The sequence below is a fragment of the Lactuca virosa genome, chromosome 5 (assembly GCF_052849685.1).
Source record: "Lactuca virosa cultivar CGN04683 chromosome 5, Lactuca_virosa_CGN04683_v6, whole genome shotgun sequence".
In the NCBI taxonomy this organism is placed as follows: domain Eukaryota; kingdom Viridiplantae; phylum Streptophyta; class Magnoliopsida; order Asterales; family Asteraceae; genus Lactuca; species Lactuca virosa.
Genome location: NC_136430.1, coordinates 257800734 through 257818347, shown reverse-complemented (window position 1 = coordinate 257818347; position 17614 = coordinate 257800734).

Sequence of the window (17614 nt, the reverse complement as noted above, 5' to 3'; positions counted from 1 at the left end):
ATATAAGAAACACTTGCTTCTCTTTTCTTTTCATTTTGCGTTATCTTCTCTTTTCATTTTCGTTATCTAGAGTGCATGAGAATGAAGAAGTTTGAAATAGTTTTGCTTTCTTCTTTCCATATATGCTTTCCTTATATTTTCTTAAATTTTCATATAAAGTTTGTTGTGTACAGGAGCAAATACAAAAGTTTTTGGTAATTGAAAATGATGAAGAATTCTCTCAAGGTTGTACATTTAGAGCTACAAGAAAATTATTGTCAATTTTGATGTGTTATATGTTGAAAGTTTTTTTGTGAAAGAAAAAAAGAAGATATAAATAACAATAAATTTTTATGTGAAGGTCGTACATTTAGAGCTAAACAAAAAAGTATTATGAATTTTGAGCACACTAATTGAAACGAGCAAAAAATACCGAGTAAAAATTTCATTTTTAAATAAGTCAAAACCATTCATTCATTATCTCAAAGATGATCAGAATAATAATGTTCTCAAAACATCAGAGTAATTCGTAAATATTCAGTGCGGAATAAATCTCTAGGGGATGTAGTGCGATTAAGAAGGGCCCTTCCTTTGAAACCAGAAGTACTTGAAAACATTTTAAACATAAACCGTAAGCACAAAGCTTAGTAAGTTCCCCAAAATACCACATACCATACATATCATTGGGCCTAGCCCTGGGGTATATTCCAACCCAACATACAATAATGTGCCCAACCCTGGGGTATATTTCAACCTAACATACAAAATAGGCCCAGCCCCGGGGTTTCTTTCAACCCAACATACAATCTTGGGCCCAACCCTGTGGTATATTTCAACCCAATCATACATGCAAGAGCCACAAAGACAGCTATCAATTCTACATAACTCAATCCAGTAGGCCGACATTGGTGCCTTCGGCCAACAAGTATATTGAGAAGACTCACCTCACAGTCTGAAAAATAGCTGCACATATCACTGCTCTAAAAGTTATCTCTATCGGTCACCTATACAATTAACAGGGACCCAAATCTCAACTACAACTCAAATTACACAAAATTCCCTTAGGTCAAACTTGGTAAAAATCCTAGTCAAAGCCAAGTAAAAAACTCAAACTGACTGAGTACGCCCCTGCATACTCTTTCACTACACTAGGCTTAGTCGCGACTCACCCAAACCACTAGGTTCTAACCCAGTACGTGCACCGTACCTCTTGGTATGCCTAGTATACTCTGCCTTGGTCCAAATCTTCTTATTAAGTGCTTATTCCATAAAGACCTTTCATCCAAATTCAGATCTAGACCTAAAACATCGTTCTAAGTCATAAAGTTTCCACATAAATGGCTTTCCATGGCTAGAAAAGGTCCAACAGCTAAAACCCTAAATTAATAATCCATTCAGACATCATAAATCTTGCATGGTGGGGATAAAAGGACCAATATCACATTTTTATGGTGCCTAATAGCTGCATAATGGATAAAGTTTCCAACATTATCCATTAGGATGGTCCAAACAACCAAGATATAGTCTTTAAGTCTCAAAGGGTCAAAAAATACATCTTTCTCAACTTAATCCATTAAGCCCACGTCTCCAACATTCAGATTCGAATCCATATGATTTTTAGATGGATAAAGTTTCCAACTTTATCCATAACAAGGTCACAAACTTTCAAGATCTAAACTTTATGCACTAAAGTGACCAAAAAGTGAAAATATGAAAATTAGAAAGATCTATGAAACTAATGAGCAATTTTGATGCTTTTTACTCAGAAAGGTCCAAAAATGATGTAATCTTGCTAGATCTATGCTTGAATCCTTCTTCCATACACTTTGCCACCACCTTGTTCTTCAAGATCCCACCTTGTAATGGAGAAATAAGCTTATAAATGAGGCCAATGATCAAAATAAGAGAGAGGAGGATAGGGTTTCGATTTAAAGGCTCAAGAGGGTGGAGGATCATGATAGGAAGGACCCCCAAGGGGTTAGAAACCTTAAATAGAGCTAAAAAAATATGAAATTAGGGTTTTAACACTGCGGCGGCTTGCCCATCGTAACACCCAAAAAACTTGTCCCCTTCAGCGTAGTATGCCTAACGTACTACCTTGTGTACGTTGAGCGTACTGCCAGACCCCCCTTTCCATATTAATTTCAAACATCCATAACTTCTTCGGTTCAACTCCGTTTCCGATGTTCTTTATATGCATATAAAGGTATTGAAGAGCCCCAAAATCCTATCTAATTACTTTTAACTTAAAACACACCGAACTAAAATCTATATTCCGCGAAATAAGTTTGAAACATCACTTTTCCCATTTTACCCTTTGACCCCAAAACAAACACCAAGGGCTTGGATCGCATAACCAATATTATCATCATCCAATAGGGTCTAAACCTTATTCCCTTGAAATTGAAGACCTTTACTTGATCCATTTATTATCCACAATCCGAAAATAAGAAACTTCTCGAAACAGGATGTTACACTAACTTGTAGAACCACACTAGAATATTTAGTCCATTAATGTTTCTCAATTTCCCTCTAAATCAGTTTCCGGTTCTTCAATTTTCAGTCTGGATCCAGACTAATGCTCATCCCTACTTATATGTATGGAACTTTGCTTACACTGTTGACCTGGTTAGCGAACTTAATGTTGTATCTTGCTATGATCACTATATATGGCAAGAAACTCTTAGAATCCTCTATGTAAATCGAAACATGGAATATGAGCTACATTTTTTCATGATACACAACACGAAATAAAGCCTTCAGTGGTAACGTCGTCTTTAGTGATAACATCAGGTATGATGCACCTAATGTCATCATTAAAGCCATCGTCTTCGCTAAAGGCTTACATCGACAATCTGTGTGACTTTGCCTAGAATCAATCATGCCCCTACATTTTTGCATTGATCTAATGGGTTGGGTTACTCCGTATATAAGCAATAGCAATGACGGTTATAGAGACGCCATCATCGTCGCTAACGATCACGAAGAAATAAGAGCACAAACAAGTCAAGTCCCTCCAATGCATCGTCGCAGATAGGTTCTAGTTGCCACAAAATGTAATGCCACTATTGGGTTGTCCATTTACTTTGTCTCCTGTCCCAGAATATCTTTGCTCACGTCGTCATCGATTCCTCATATGCTTTCATAGCGGCTCAAGTTTCCCAGTTGTCTAATGCTCTGAGAACTTTCTCTCGTTTAATGAATCGGGTCCTCAAACCTTTTCTCGGTTCTTGTGGTAGTTTATTTTTGACGATATACTTATTTATAGTAAATCGGAAGCCGATCATTTGCTACATTTGTGAGTGGTTCTTTCTGTCCTAGCCGATAACAAGCTATATAGAAATCTTAAAAAATGTACTTTCCTTATTGATCATTTATTGTTTTTGGGTTTCATGATCATGTCTTCTGGGATCCGCATTGATAATGAGAAAAATTGAGCTATTCAAGATTGGCCAATTCCACACACTATTAGTGAGGTCCGCAGCTTTCATGGCCTCGCCACTTTTTATCGCTGATTTGTTTGAAACTTTAGCTCCATCATGACCCCAATTACACAATGCATGAAGAAGGGACAGTTCCAGTGGGAGTGAGGAGGCCACTTGAAGTTTTTCCCTTATCAAAGAAAATTAACTACCGCTCCCCTATTAGCCTTGCCAAATTTTGATAAACTTTTTACGATCGAAGGTGACGCCTCTGTTGTTGACATTGGATCCGTCTTGTCATAAAAAAACAAGCTTGTTGCGTTTTTTAGTCAAAATCTTAGCGATGTAAGGTGGCGGATGCCTTAAGTCGGCGGGCTAATTTGTTGGTCACCTTAAAATCAAATATTATTGGGTTTGACCACTTAAAAGAATTATATGCCGATGATGAAGATTTTGAGGACATTTATGGCAATCCGATACAACCTCCCATGTTGAAAGTTGATGGCTATCTCTTCTATAATAATCGCCTGTGTATTCCTCACACTTCTTTATGAGGAACTTACTAAGGAGTTGCATGACGGTGGTTTGGGAGGACATTTTGGACTAGACAAGACGTTCGCCTTACTAAATGAACATTACTATTGGTCGTAGTTACATCGTGATGTCGAGCGATATGTTGCTAAATGTATTGTTTGTTAAACTGCCACGGGTCAAGCTTAGAATATCGGTTTATATACGCATCTTCCCATTCCCGATGGCCCCTGGGAAGATATCTCCATGGATTTCGTGTTAGGATTGTCTAAGACCGACCGGAGTAACGATTTCGTCTTTGTGGTGGTGGATTGTTTTTCTAAGATGGCTCATTTTATTCCTTGCAAAAAGAAGGCTTGCGCTTCTCATATCGCTATGTTGTTTTTCCATGAGGTGGTACCCTTACATGGTGTTCCTTCCACAATCACTTTTGATCGTGATACTAAATTTTTAAGTCATTTTTGGAGGACGTTATGGCGTCTGTTTCAAACTGATCTTCAGTTTATTACCTATTTTCATCCACAAACAGACGGTCAGACATAAGTTGTTAACAAGACAATAGGTAATTTGATTAGATGTCTTTGTGGGGATCGACCAAAACAATGGGATCAATTCTTAGCACATGCTGAGTTCGCTTTTAGTAACATGATCAACAGATCCAAGGGAAAATCTCCATTCCAAATCGTTTACCAGAGCCCTCCTAAGCATGTTGTTGATATTATTGCACTTCTAAAGCTTCCATACCATAGTCTTGCTGCCAAAAATTTCGATCAGAAAATGGAAGCAATACAATTTGACGTTAAGAATAAACTCGCAACTTCTAGTGCTACATATAAGTATGCACATGACAATAGTAGGAGAGAAAAGCTTTTTCATGAGGTCGATTTAGTAATGGTGCATTTACGCAAGGAACGTTTTCCGGTTGGTACGTACAACAAGTTGAAAATGAAGAAGATTTGACCTTGCAAAGTCCTAAAGCGCATCAATTGTTGGATCTATATGCCCAAGAATCATTATTGAGTGACATTGCTAATAGCATATGATCCTATAGGGTCACACCTTAATCAAGTTGGCACATATTGAATATTTATTATATATTTTATATTAAGAAATAAATTCAACAATTGTATTTAATTAGAGAAAAAAATATTTTTCTATGAAAACAATACTGTAAGAAGTAGAAAAATAGTCTTTATATGATAAAGTATCATATAATAAGTCATGTAAAAAGTCTTGGACACTTTGGTTGACCATGATTAAATCAAAGGCTTACTCTACCATGGTTAAAAGGACTAGTGAGCATTATTTTATTATTTTGGCTATATGGCCGAAAGTTGTAATGAGCGTGGAGGTTGCTTGTCAACCTCCATCATAATGTTCCCCATGCCTCTCTTTATAGCCCATACTTTTGAATATAATATTCAAAAGGCCATGCTTGGATGGGGTTATAAATAGATGGCCTTATGCATGAAGAAGATACAAGTTTTTGGTCTAAAATTTTCTCCCTTTTTCGCTCAAAACCGTGAGCTACAAAGAGCTTGGAGCTCTTTCCTCTTTTGAAGACATTACTAGCTTTTGGTGTTTACTTTGTGTCTTTGTTTTAATGCTTAATTTTTTAAGCACTTAAGGCTTAAAGAACAAAGTTATACAAGAAGAAATCTAGCAATTTTGGTACCTTATTCTTGTTGGTGGATTACTTGTAGAGAAGATCAAGCTCCTTGTTCTTGCCATCTACTTCAACACCCCAAATCCAAGAGGGTCCAAAGGCTACAAAGGTTGTATTTTTTAAACACCCTATGATTGTTATAATATCATTCTAACCTCTTTAAAAGGATCCTTGATGGTTTGTTTTGTTGTCACACTCGAAATTTATAAGAAAATTTTAAAGCTTCCGTTGCCGGTTTTTGTGAAAAACTATTTATTTTATGCAACAAAACCCTTCAGTGGTATCAGAACCAGGTTTTAAATGTTAGAATGATTTTTATGTTATAATAATCTTTGGTTTTTAGAAAATAAGCATGGATTTCTTTTTGGCTAAAGAAATGTTCATATTTGTTTTCTTTGACAACTTGTTGTTAAACGTGTTTATTATATAACCATTTTTCAGGCATTTTGGTTATATAAAAGTTTCCTTAGAAAAAACAAAGAGTTAGTTTGTTTCATATGTGTTTTATGTATAAACAAGTCATTAGGACATTTGTGGTTGGTATTTATTTATTCATATGATGATGTAATATATAAATAGGTATTATTTCATTTGTTCATTTTATATGTAATAAATTAGTTTTAGACTAGTTGTATTTTAATTTTATAAAATGTAACAAGATGGAGCATGAAGTTCTTATGAAGACAAGGAGCCTTTTTAAGATCTTGAAGTGTCCTAATAAGTCCTTTAGGAAATGACTTAATATTTGCTATGATGGCTCACAATAAATATTACAAGAAAATGGGTTTTTTATACATTTTAAATGAATGCTTGTGATGTTTATTTTGTTGTTATAAAATGTTGTGTGTATGAAAATATGTTTTCCATGCTAAAACATTTTCATAAAAAAAATAACATCAAACTTGGGGTTTAGAGTTTTATATAAAAGTTTCAACATAAGATGTCAAAATTGAGTTTTTTTGTTAAAAAGAGTTTTTGAATATTTAAAAAAAAACTCTAAAGTAACCAAACTTTTAAAGATATAAAAAGTTTAAAATATTTTTTTTAAACTTAATCTAAACTTCATAACTTAATAATAAAAGGTTGTTTTATTAACAAAGTTAGAAACCGGTTCCAATCCGTATAACGTCAAATTAAAATTGAATATAAATTTTAACCGGTAAAATTTTATATGAAATAAATTCAACTTTATGTTTTTTTGGAACACTTTAAATGTACCATGAATTATTTTATGCATGAATTATTCATGATACAAAATGTTTTAAAATGCTAGAATAATAAAACATTGATAAAAGCCATTATTTACAAACCTTCAAATCTATGCAATCCATTTAAAAATCACATTGAATTTTTGTGCAGTTCATATGGATTTTTGGGTCACCTTATTCATTTGAGTTGTCAAAAATAGTCAAGGTGTTTTTCTATTTGCTTATGGGATAAAGGTCACGTAACCATTTGTGAAATAAAACTCACATTTTCTTTAAATGGATGATTTGATCAATTTCTTATGTGATAAATGTCACCTAAGCATAAGAGTTTTGAGGCATAGATGGGATGAACATGCCATACAAAAACAAAGTAATGTTTTTGGATCCCATAAATCTAAAAATTACGTGAGTTGTATTTGGTTATCGTAACCTACCGATCAACAAAATCACTTGAGTAGTGGGTCGCCTCCTCAAGTTATTTTGGGTGATGTGGATCTTAGCTTTTTAAAATTTAATTTGAAGGGTAATTATTTTTGAAAATAATTTATATCGAAGATATTAAAATGAATCTTATTATTTTGTAGATGACTACCCCGACTGTAACCACCACCATCTGATCCATCCTCGAAAAAGAAAAACTAAGTGGACCCAATTTTCTTGATTGGTTCATACAACTAAGAATTGTCCTCAAGCTTGAGAAAAAGGACTATGTCCTTGATGAACCTATCCTAGAAGATGGTTGAGGGATCTTCTGTGAGTGCACATGTACTCAAAATGAATGCTTATGTTGAGCAACTTTCCGGCCTTGGGTTCCCATTTGGGGATGAACGAGCGACCGATGTGATCCTAGCCTCATTGCCTAAGTCATTCAACCAATTTTTTGATGAACTTCACAATGAATGATTGAGAGAGGATCATCAATGAATTCTATAACATGCTCAAAAATGCTGAGGCAAACATCAAGAAATCTGGGAACAATCAAGTGTTGATGATCTGTGAGGGTCAAAACTCCAAGAAGAAAACCGGTAATAATACCGGTAAGGGGAAAGACAAAGTTGCCAAGAAAGGCAAGGGCAAGGGAAAGGGTAAAGGGAAGCCTCCTTCCACTAACCCAACTCCTAAACCCAAACATGTTGTTGACGCTGACTGTTTTCATTGCAATGAAAAGGGACACTGGAAGCGCAACTGTCCCAAATACCTAGAGGAACTTAAGAAGATCAAAGCCAACCAGGTTGGCACCTCAGGTATATATGTGATTGAATTACATGCATTCCGTACAAATTCTTGGGTATTCGATACTAGAAGTGGGACTAACATCTACAGTGATTTGCAGGGACTAAGGAATGTTATAGAACTAAGAGATGGCGATTTGGAACTTCATGTTGGCAATAGCAATCGTGTAGCTGTCAATGCCATAGGACAATATCATCTTTTGCTTCCAAATGGCTTTAATCTTATTTTGAACAATTTTCGTTATGTACCTAGTATAACTAGGAATATTTGTAACATCCCAAGTTCGGAAGCAAGAAGTTGAAGGGTGCTAAGTGAAAATAAAGGAAGGGACTCGGCGAGTAGGTCTCTTGACTCGCCGAGTCGAAGCAGGTGCGTAACACAAGGTTAAGTGGCCTGACTCGGAGAGTTGGCGGCTGGACTCGACGAGTCGGTCGAGGAAAAGCCCTAATCTTCGGGGTTGCACCCTATTTAAAGGACTTAATGTCCTCCCCTCAGCTCCCTTAGCCCCCTTTGAGACCCAGAAACCCTAGAATCGTGAGTGAGAGCCATTGGAAGTAAATTGGAGTATTGTTAAGTGTTTTGTGAAGAGATCTTGAAGATCAAGAAGCTTGGATCAAGGAGATTTGTGGAGATTCAGATTACTCTTCAGCAGGAGGTCGTTTTGGAGGTAATGAATCGTTATCCTTGGCTTTCCCCTTTCTAGATCCATTTTCATGGAAGTTTTAGGGCTTGTTTGGAGATGATATGATGAGATCTTGGTGTATAAGTTAGATCTGGAGTTGAAACTCCAGATCTGAGCTCTATTTGGATCAAAGATGCAGAAAGCCCTTTTGGTTGCTATGCAAAAGCCTTTCCCCAAGAGTTAAGTCCCTTTCTAGCTTGGTTTTTGGTATTATGGGGCAAGAAGCACGTAAAGGTAGCAACTTTATGTTGCTAATGGACTCTAGAGACCCCGATCTATTGTTTGGAGCAAAGGAGCAGCTCTGTGTCTCGAGATTTTGGGAATGCACGTATGGACTCGACGAGTCTGGAGATGACTCGGCGTGTCGGGCTAGAGATCAGACTTTGAGTCACGTAGTAACTCGGCGAGTCGTATGGGTGACTCGGCGAGTCTTATGATGATGAGCTTGGACTGGACGAGTTGGAAGAATAACTCGGCGAGTCTATTGAAGATTGTCGTGGACTCGGCGAGTCTGTTCTTGGACTCGGCGAGTCTTGTCGCAGAACCCCTAACCCCTTTTGGTTAAGACGCAGATCAGTGAGTCGAGGGGTGACTTAGTGAGTTGGACAGGATGGGACTCGGAGATCGTTGGACTCGACGAGTCTTGTGGTTACTCGGCGAGTAGACTCGAGTTATGGGAATTTCTGAGTATAGGGACTCGACGAGTCAACGGGTCGACTCGGCGAGTAGAGTCAGTCAGGGAGGTTGACTTTGACTGAGGACTTTGACTTTGACCAAGAGTTGACCAGTTTGACTTCCAAGGGTATTTTGGTGATTTTGGTATTTATGGAATTGGTTCTTTGGTAGTGTTCGGTGGTGGAGTTCGTGTCGGTGATCGGAGCAGCTGATCTTATCCTTTCAGTCGACAATTGCGAGGTGAGTTATCCTCTCTATATCGACAAGGTCTACGGCACCAAGGCCGGCCCTTTATCGGATGGAAATCCGGGTATTGTTTGTTATGTTATTGTTTTGCTAGATCTGCATCCTGGTATTTAGGATGGTGTTATGTTAGTGACCTGGTTAAGGTCGGTACCCGGGATATAGGGTAATGTTATGCTAGTGACCGGTTAGGTCGGAATCCTGGTTAGGATGTTGATATGCTATGTGATCTGTTAGACTGTTTGTCTAGTTGAGGATTGTTATGTGATTGATTGTTTTATGTGCACATGGTTGTTTGACGGGGGTTGGGTTGAGGCGGGTCCTGCTTTATGTTGAAGGCCAACATACCCACGGCGGACCGGATATTCCGAAGGCCCAGCAAGCTGTCCGGATAGGCTGAAGGCCCCAAGAGGGAGGACTAGACGTGCCGAGGCTCGGGGAGTGGACCAGACCGACTGAAGGCCCGGTGCGGGCGAACCAGTCATACTGTAGACTCAGAGAGTGGACCAGGTGGATTGAAGGCCCGGTACGGGCGGACCAATCACACTGTAGACTCGACGTACATGGCTAGACTCGGAGGGTGGACCAGGTGGACTGAAGGCCCGGTGCGGGCGGACCAGTCACACAGTAGACCCGATGTGCATGGTTGTTCTATTTATGATATGTTATGAGTGTGATATGTGTGGTTGGTATTTTGGGGGTAACTCACTAAGCTTTCGGGCTTACAGTTTCAGTGTATTGTTTCAGGTACTTCAAGAGATCGTGGCAAGGCGAAGGCGTGATCGTACCGCTCCTCATGTTTTATGATTTATATGATATGGTTCTGGGGGATACTCTGATGTTTAAACTATTTTGAAAACGAGTTGTATGAACGTAATGGTTTTTGAATGATTAAAATGTTTTAATTTGGCTCAAATTTTATGGGTGTTACAAGTTGGTATCAGATTCTTGGTTTGAGTGAATTGGAGGAACATTCGTGTGAATCTAGTCTCAAATCAGGGAGGGTTTTTTAAAATGGTTTTCAAAAGGTTTTCGAAATAAGTAAAGGAGGATGCAGAGGGTACGATCAGCCAGAGCCAGTAAGTAGACCCCAAAATACCATACAAGTTATTTGATTATGTGATATGTTAGAACAACATGCTAGTACTAGGCTAGGGATCTTCAGGAATTGCATGATAGAATTGACTGATTATGTGATGCCTATTAGCCTAGGGTTTTCCTTATTTGAGATATGCAGCTTTTCCTCTAGGAGTGAGGATTGAGCGGGTGTGTGTATATGGTTAGAGTGTTGTGGTGATACTTGAGACAAATATGGGTAGGTGTGGAAGGTAGTATGGGCCCGTACTACTGAAAGCACAGGACCCATACGCGTATCAAGGAAGTCACAACTCTCTAGGGTATCGGTTATGAGATAGTCCCCGGGTGATTATGAGATGCGTCTAAGGGTCTCGTTGGTGTATTGCAGTATGGCGATTACGAGGCGTTTCGGGGCAGGATCCGGTTCGGGATCAGGATCGGGAGAGGGTGGTCAGGATGGGTCAGTACCACCCGAGGTCATTGGTCAGATGAGTACGGACGAGTTGGATGCCAGGATTCGTGAGATCCTGCATGATAAGGTTGCTGCTATGTTCCGGGCCGAGTTGCCAGAAATGTTTGGGTCGATCAAGACTGCCATGGTTGAGTACTTTGATGAGCGCTATGCAGCTCTTGCGGAGGCGGCTGTCGCGGCAGCTACAGCGGCTGTATCAGTGGCAGGGGGAGGAACCGGTCGAGGTTTTCAGTATCGGGACTTCGATACTACGAAGCCCCCTACTTTCGATGGAGTTCAGGATCCGATCGTTGCTATGAGGTGGTTGTCAGACGTGGAGGGATGTTTCTTCACGTGTTCATGCCCTGCTGATCAGAGGGTGAGGTGTGCTCTAAACCTTTTGAGGCTCGGAGCGAAGGATTGGTGGAGGTTGACTACGGGATCTTATTCTGACGCGCAGCGGGCTGCGGTTATGTGGGATCAGTTCCGGGAAATGTTCAGTACCCGTTATGTTACACGGGTTGAGAGAGAGAGGTTGGCTCAGGAGTTCCTGGAGCTGAAGCAGGATTCTGAGTCGGTGACGGAGATCACCAGGATTTTTACTGAGAGGGCGATGTTTTGCCCAGAGTTTGCTTCAGAGCAGGCTCAGATGTCCCGATATCTGAGTATGCTCAAGAGGGACATCATGCAGTTTGTGTCCACGCAAAGGTGTGATACCTTGCTAGAGCTGCAGGAGGCCGCCAGGCGGCGGGAGTTAGAGATTGAGGTGCAGTTGCGAGAGCAGAGGCAGGCCCTAGTGCAGTCGCAGCCGGCGCCGAAACGGTTCACAACCGTTGACTCCAGGATTGGGAGTCAGAGCAACCACACTTGCGAAAAGTGTGGGAAGGGTCATACTGGAGTTTGTAGGTCCGGTGGTGCGTACCGCAAGTGCGGAAGAGAGGGGCATTATGCGAGGGATTGCCGTCAGTCAGTCCCGGTGCAGGATATGAGGATTTGTTATCATTGCCATCAGGTTGGACACTTGAGGGCCAACTGCCCACAGTTTGTTGCAGGAACGGTGCAGGCTCCAGCACCGGCCACTTTGAGGATTACTGGCAGGGGTCAGGGTGGAGCGGAGCCTCCGAGGGCTCAGGGACGCGCTTTTCAGCTTACAGCAGAGGAGGTCAGGGCAGAGCCGGATGCAGCTGCGTGTATGTTTCCTTTTTGATATCTTGTTATCTTGTTGATTGTGTAGTATTGTAAATCTGTCTGCATTGTTCCGCATGTTTCATAGTATGATTGAGGATCTTAGTAGTTAGGAGTGGCAGTTAGTGTTCAGGAGGATTCTTGGTCGAAAGATAAGGTATATGATCTCGTTGCTTGGAATAGAGACTGCGTTGCGAGGAGTGTTCAATTGAGATTCAAACTTCCTTGGAGTTCAGGTGTGCGATGGCGGAAGGGTTATATGGTGAAGGTTACTCACTCCCGAGGGAGTCAGTTCATGGATAAGAGGGAATATATGGAGTAAGGGCGTTTGAGCCATGCCGGTTTTGGGAACGGTGGTTAGTAGTCGATGCACTAAGTGGGGGAGAATTGGAAAATTCTCCGGTGGAACAACATGCATCCAGGGATGGTTAGCTGTTGGATTTCAGCGTTGTGCTAGCCGAGAATGTGGAGATAGACATGTGGGGCAGGGAACAGACTATGGTTTTCAGAGAAAGTGATTGATTGTTGAGAGGCCTGGGATCAGGCCGGGGTAAAAGATTCATAGAACGGATGTGGAGTTCGGAACCCCTAGAGGGCTAGAACAGACTGCATGGGAGGGATTCCCGAAAGGAATGGTTCAGGGTGATGTGCGACGGAATTTGAGCGGTCCGGATAGACTGACGGCCGGGAGGCGTACCAGTCAGGCCAAAGGCTCGGGGAACGGTCCAGACAGGCTGAAGGCCCAGGAGGGCGGTTCAGACATGCTGAAGGTTCTGAGAGTGGTCCAGATAGGCTGAAGGCCTGGGAAGGCGGTCCAGTCATGATGAAGACTCTGTATGTGTTCATGGATTGATAGGAGGAGAATGAGTGAATAAGTCACCATGCAATAGTAATCGATATGGTCTGGCCCCAAGTATTGATCATGATGATGGAGTCGGCCGGAGGTTCAGGGAATGGTCCAGACAGGCTGAAGGCCCAGGAGGGCGGTCCAGACATGCTGAAGGCTCTGAGAGTGGTCCAGATAGGCTGAAGCCCTGGAAGGGCGGTCCAGTCATGCTGAAGACTCTGTATGTGTTAGTGGATCGGTAGAGTGGAGTTTAGCTCAGTGGCACTTATAAGTGCGGTTATGGTTGTGGAGTAGACTTCCTGGAAGGGAAAGGTAGGTAACTCCGGAAGGAGTGTGGGTCCTCTGAAAGGGAGGCAGTGGAGTAAATGGATGATCGAAAGTGCTTCAGTTATTGGTAGTAAGCACTAGGAGTGTACCAGATATATGGAAGCACATACGGGTTGGATGCCCGTTGAGGTTGTGGCAATGTTGGATGATGCGCAGACATGTTTTCGGTCTCCTTGGAAGAGGAGGAGGATAGTGGTTCCAGATCGGGGAATGGGATAGAGGAAGGTGATTCAGCAGGATAACATACTCGGGAGCAGTCTGGACCGGTGCTGAGGACTGCATAAGGATGTTACAGTCGGAGGTCAAAGACCTAGAGATCGCGATAGGGAAGTGTGGGTGGATTGCACTCCGTTCTGTCGAACCGAAGGGTTCGAGGGTGATGCAAGGACAAGGTCCTTAGTTCCGAGTATGGTTGTAGGCTTGGGTTATGTATGTGGAGGTATTCCAACCTGGGGTATTCCATCATGAGGATTTGTTCCAGGTTGCTAGTTGTCAGGGTTATCGCCAATCTTGGGCGAAGGAAGATGAATTAGTGTCTTGGCGGAGCTCAGTGGGTGTTGTGGTATCCAGTTTTCGCAGGTTGCGAATGAATGCGTAAGACGGAAGTAAGGTAGTGTCTTCAGGTGGCACTTAGTTGATGAGTGTTGTCATCAGAAAAAAGAAGCCGATGGCCGGCTTGAAGTAGTTGATCAGGACCCTGCAAGGGAAGAGATGGATTTTAGGGATTCGATAGCAGTGATTGAAGGAATCTGGGCCGGTTTGAGATCAGTGGATGCATTGTGGGAGTATCATCCGGAAGTTCGTGTTGCCGCAGGCTTCGAGGACGAAGCCTAATTTAAGTGGGGGAGAATTGTAACATCCCAAGTTCGGAAGCAAGAAGTTGAAGGGTGCTAAGTGAAAATAAAGGAAGGGACTCGGTGAGTAGGTCTCTTGACTCGCCGAGTCGAAGCGGGTGCGTGGCACGGGGTTAAGTGGACTGACTCGGCGAGTCGGCGGCTGGACTCGACGAGTCAGTGCTGGTCGAGGAAAAACCCTAATCTTCGGGGTTGCACCCTATTTAAAGGACTTAATGTCCTCCCCTCAGCTCCCTTAGCCCCCTTTGAGACCCAGAAACCCTAGAATCGTGAGTGAGAGCCATTAGAAGCAAATTGGAGCATTGTTAAGTGTTTTGTGAAGAGATCTTGAAGATCAAGAAGCTTGGATCAAGGAGATTTGTGGAGATTCAGATTACTCTTCAGCAGGAGGTCGTTTTGGAGGTAATGAATCATTATGCTTGGATTTCCCCTTTCTAGATCCATTTTCATGGAGGTTTTAGGGCTTGTTTGGAGATGATATGATGAGATGTTGGTGTATAAGTTAGATATGGAGTTGAAACTCCAGATCTGAGCTCTATTTGGATCAGAGATGCAGAAAGCCCTTTTGGTTGCTATGCAAAAGCCTTTCCCCAAGAGTTAAGTCCCTTTCTAGCTTGCTTTTTGGTATTATGGGGCAAGAAGCACGTAAAGGTAGCAACTTTATGTTGCTAATGGACTCTAGAGACCCCGATCTATTGTTTGGAGAAAAGGAGCAGCTCTGTGTCTCGAGATTTTGGGAATGCACGTATAGACTCGACGAGTCTGGGAGATGACTCGGCGAGTCGGGCTAGAGATCAGACTTTGAGTCACGTAGTAACTCGGCGAGTCGCATGGGTGACTCGGCGAGTCTTATGATGATGAGCTTGGACTCGACGACTTGGAAGAACAACTCAGCGAGTCTATTGAAGATTATCGTGGACTCGGCGAATCTGTTCTTGGACTCGGCGAGTCTGGTCGCAGAACCCCTAACCCCTTTTGGTTAAGACGCAGATCAGTGAGTCGAGGGGTGACTCAGTGAGTTGGACAGGATGGGACTCGGAGATCGTTGGACTCGACGAGTCTTGGGGTGACTCGGCGAGTAGACTCGGGTTATGGGAATTTCTGAGTATAGGGACTCGACGAGTCGACGGGTCGACTCGGCGAATAGAGTCAGTCAGGGAGGTTGACTTTGACTGAGGACTTTGACTTTGACCAAGAGTTGACCAGTTTGACTTCCAAGGGTATTTTGGTGATTTTGGTATTTATGGAATTGGTTCTTTGGTAGTGTTTGGTGGTGGAGTTCGTGTCGGTGATCGGAGCAGCTGATCTTATCCTTTCAGTCGACAATTGCGAGGTGAGTTATCCTCTCTATATCGACAGGGTCTACGGCACCAAGGCCGGCCCTTTATCGGATGGAAATCCGGGTATTGTTTGTTATGTTATTGTTTTGCTAGATCTGCATCCTGGTATTTAGGATGGTGTTATGTTAGTGACCTGGTTAAGGTCGGTACCCGGGATATAGGGTAATGTTATGCTAGTGACCGGTTAGGTCGGAATCCTGGTTAGGATGTTGATATGCTATGTGATCTGTTAGACTGTTTGTCTGGTTGAGGATTGTTATGTGATTGATTGTTTTATGTGCACATGGTTGTTTGACGGGGGTTGGGTTGAGGCGGGTCCTGCTTTGTGCTGAAGGCCAACATACCCAGGGCGGACCGGATATTCCGAAGGCCCAGCGAGCGGTCCGGATAGGCTGAAGGCCCCAAGAGGGAGGACTAGACGTGCCGAGGCTCGGGGAGTGGACCAGGCCGACTGAAGGCCCGGTGCGGGCGGACCAGTCATACTGTAGACTCAGAGAGTGGACCAGGTGGATTGAAGGCCCAGTACTGGCGGACCAATCACACTGTAGACTCTACGTACATGGCTAGACTCGGATGGTGGACCAGGTGGACTGAAGGCCCGGTGCGGGCGCACCAGTCACACAGTAGACCCGATGTGCATGGTTGTTCTATTTATGATATGTTATGAGTGTGATATGTGTGGTTGGTATTTTGGGGGTAACTCACTAAGCTTTCGGGCTTACAGTTTCAGTGTATTGTTTCAGGTACTTCAGGAGATCGTGGCAAGGCGAAGGCGTGATCGTACCGCTCCTCATGTTTTATGATTTATATGATATGGTTCTGGGGGATACTCTGATGTTTAAACTATTTTGAAAACGAGTTGTATGAACGTAATGGTTTTTGAATGATTAAAATGTTTTAATTTGGCTCAAATTTTATAGGTGTTACAATATTATCTCTACTTCTCGCTTGTATGAACAAGGTTTTCATTATAAGTTTAACTTTGATTCTGAAAACATTTCTGTGTTTAATGTGTTCTATTTTGAGACTAGTCCCAAAAATGGAATATATGAAATCGATTAAAATGGTTTATACACAAAGGATAATTCAATTTTCAACTTAAATAAGAAAACAAAGTTAGACTCAAATAAAACTTATTTATGGCATTGTCGACTTGGGCACATAAGTAAAACTCGCATTGCTAAGCTCCAAAAGGATGGGATCTTAGAGTCAACATGCTCAAAGTCTTTTGATTTATGTGAATCATGCCTATGTTGCAAGATGACCAAAGATCCTTTTACCGGTGTTGGTGAAAGAGCTTCGGATCTACTAGGACTCATACATACTGATGTATGTGGACCTTTAAGAACAATGACTAGAAGCGGTGAAAGATACTTCATTACATTTACTGATGATTACAATAGATTTGGATATGTGTATCTCATGAAACACAAATACAAAGCATTTGATGTCTTCAAGGTTTTCCAAATGAAGTATAGAATCAACTTGGTAAAAAAATTAAAGCCATATGATCATATCGTGGTGGTGAATATCTGAGCTATGAGTTTGATGAACATCTAAAGAATTGTGATAGTGTCACAACTCACTCCACCGAGAACACCTTAGCATAATGGTGTCTCGGAAAGGATAAACCGTACTCTACTTGATATGGTGCGATCGATGATGAGTAATACTTCCCTTCCTCATTCATTTTGGGGTTATGCCCTTAAAACCGCAGTTCGAATTGTAAACGTGATACCAACTAAAAAGTTTAGTAAGACTCCCTACGAGTTATGGCATGGAAAGGTTCCATCAATGTCTTTCTTAAAGATACGGGGTTGTGAAGCATATGCTAAAAGAGAAACTTCTGACAATCTTGACCCTAGATCTCATAAGTGTATCTTTGTAGGATACC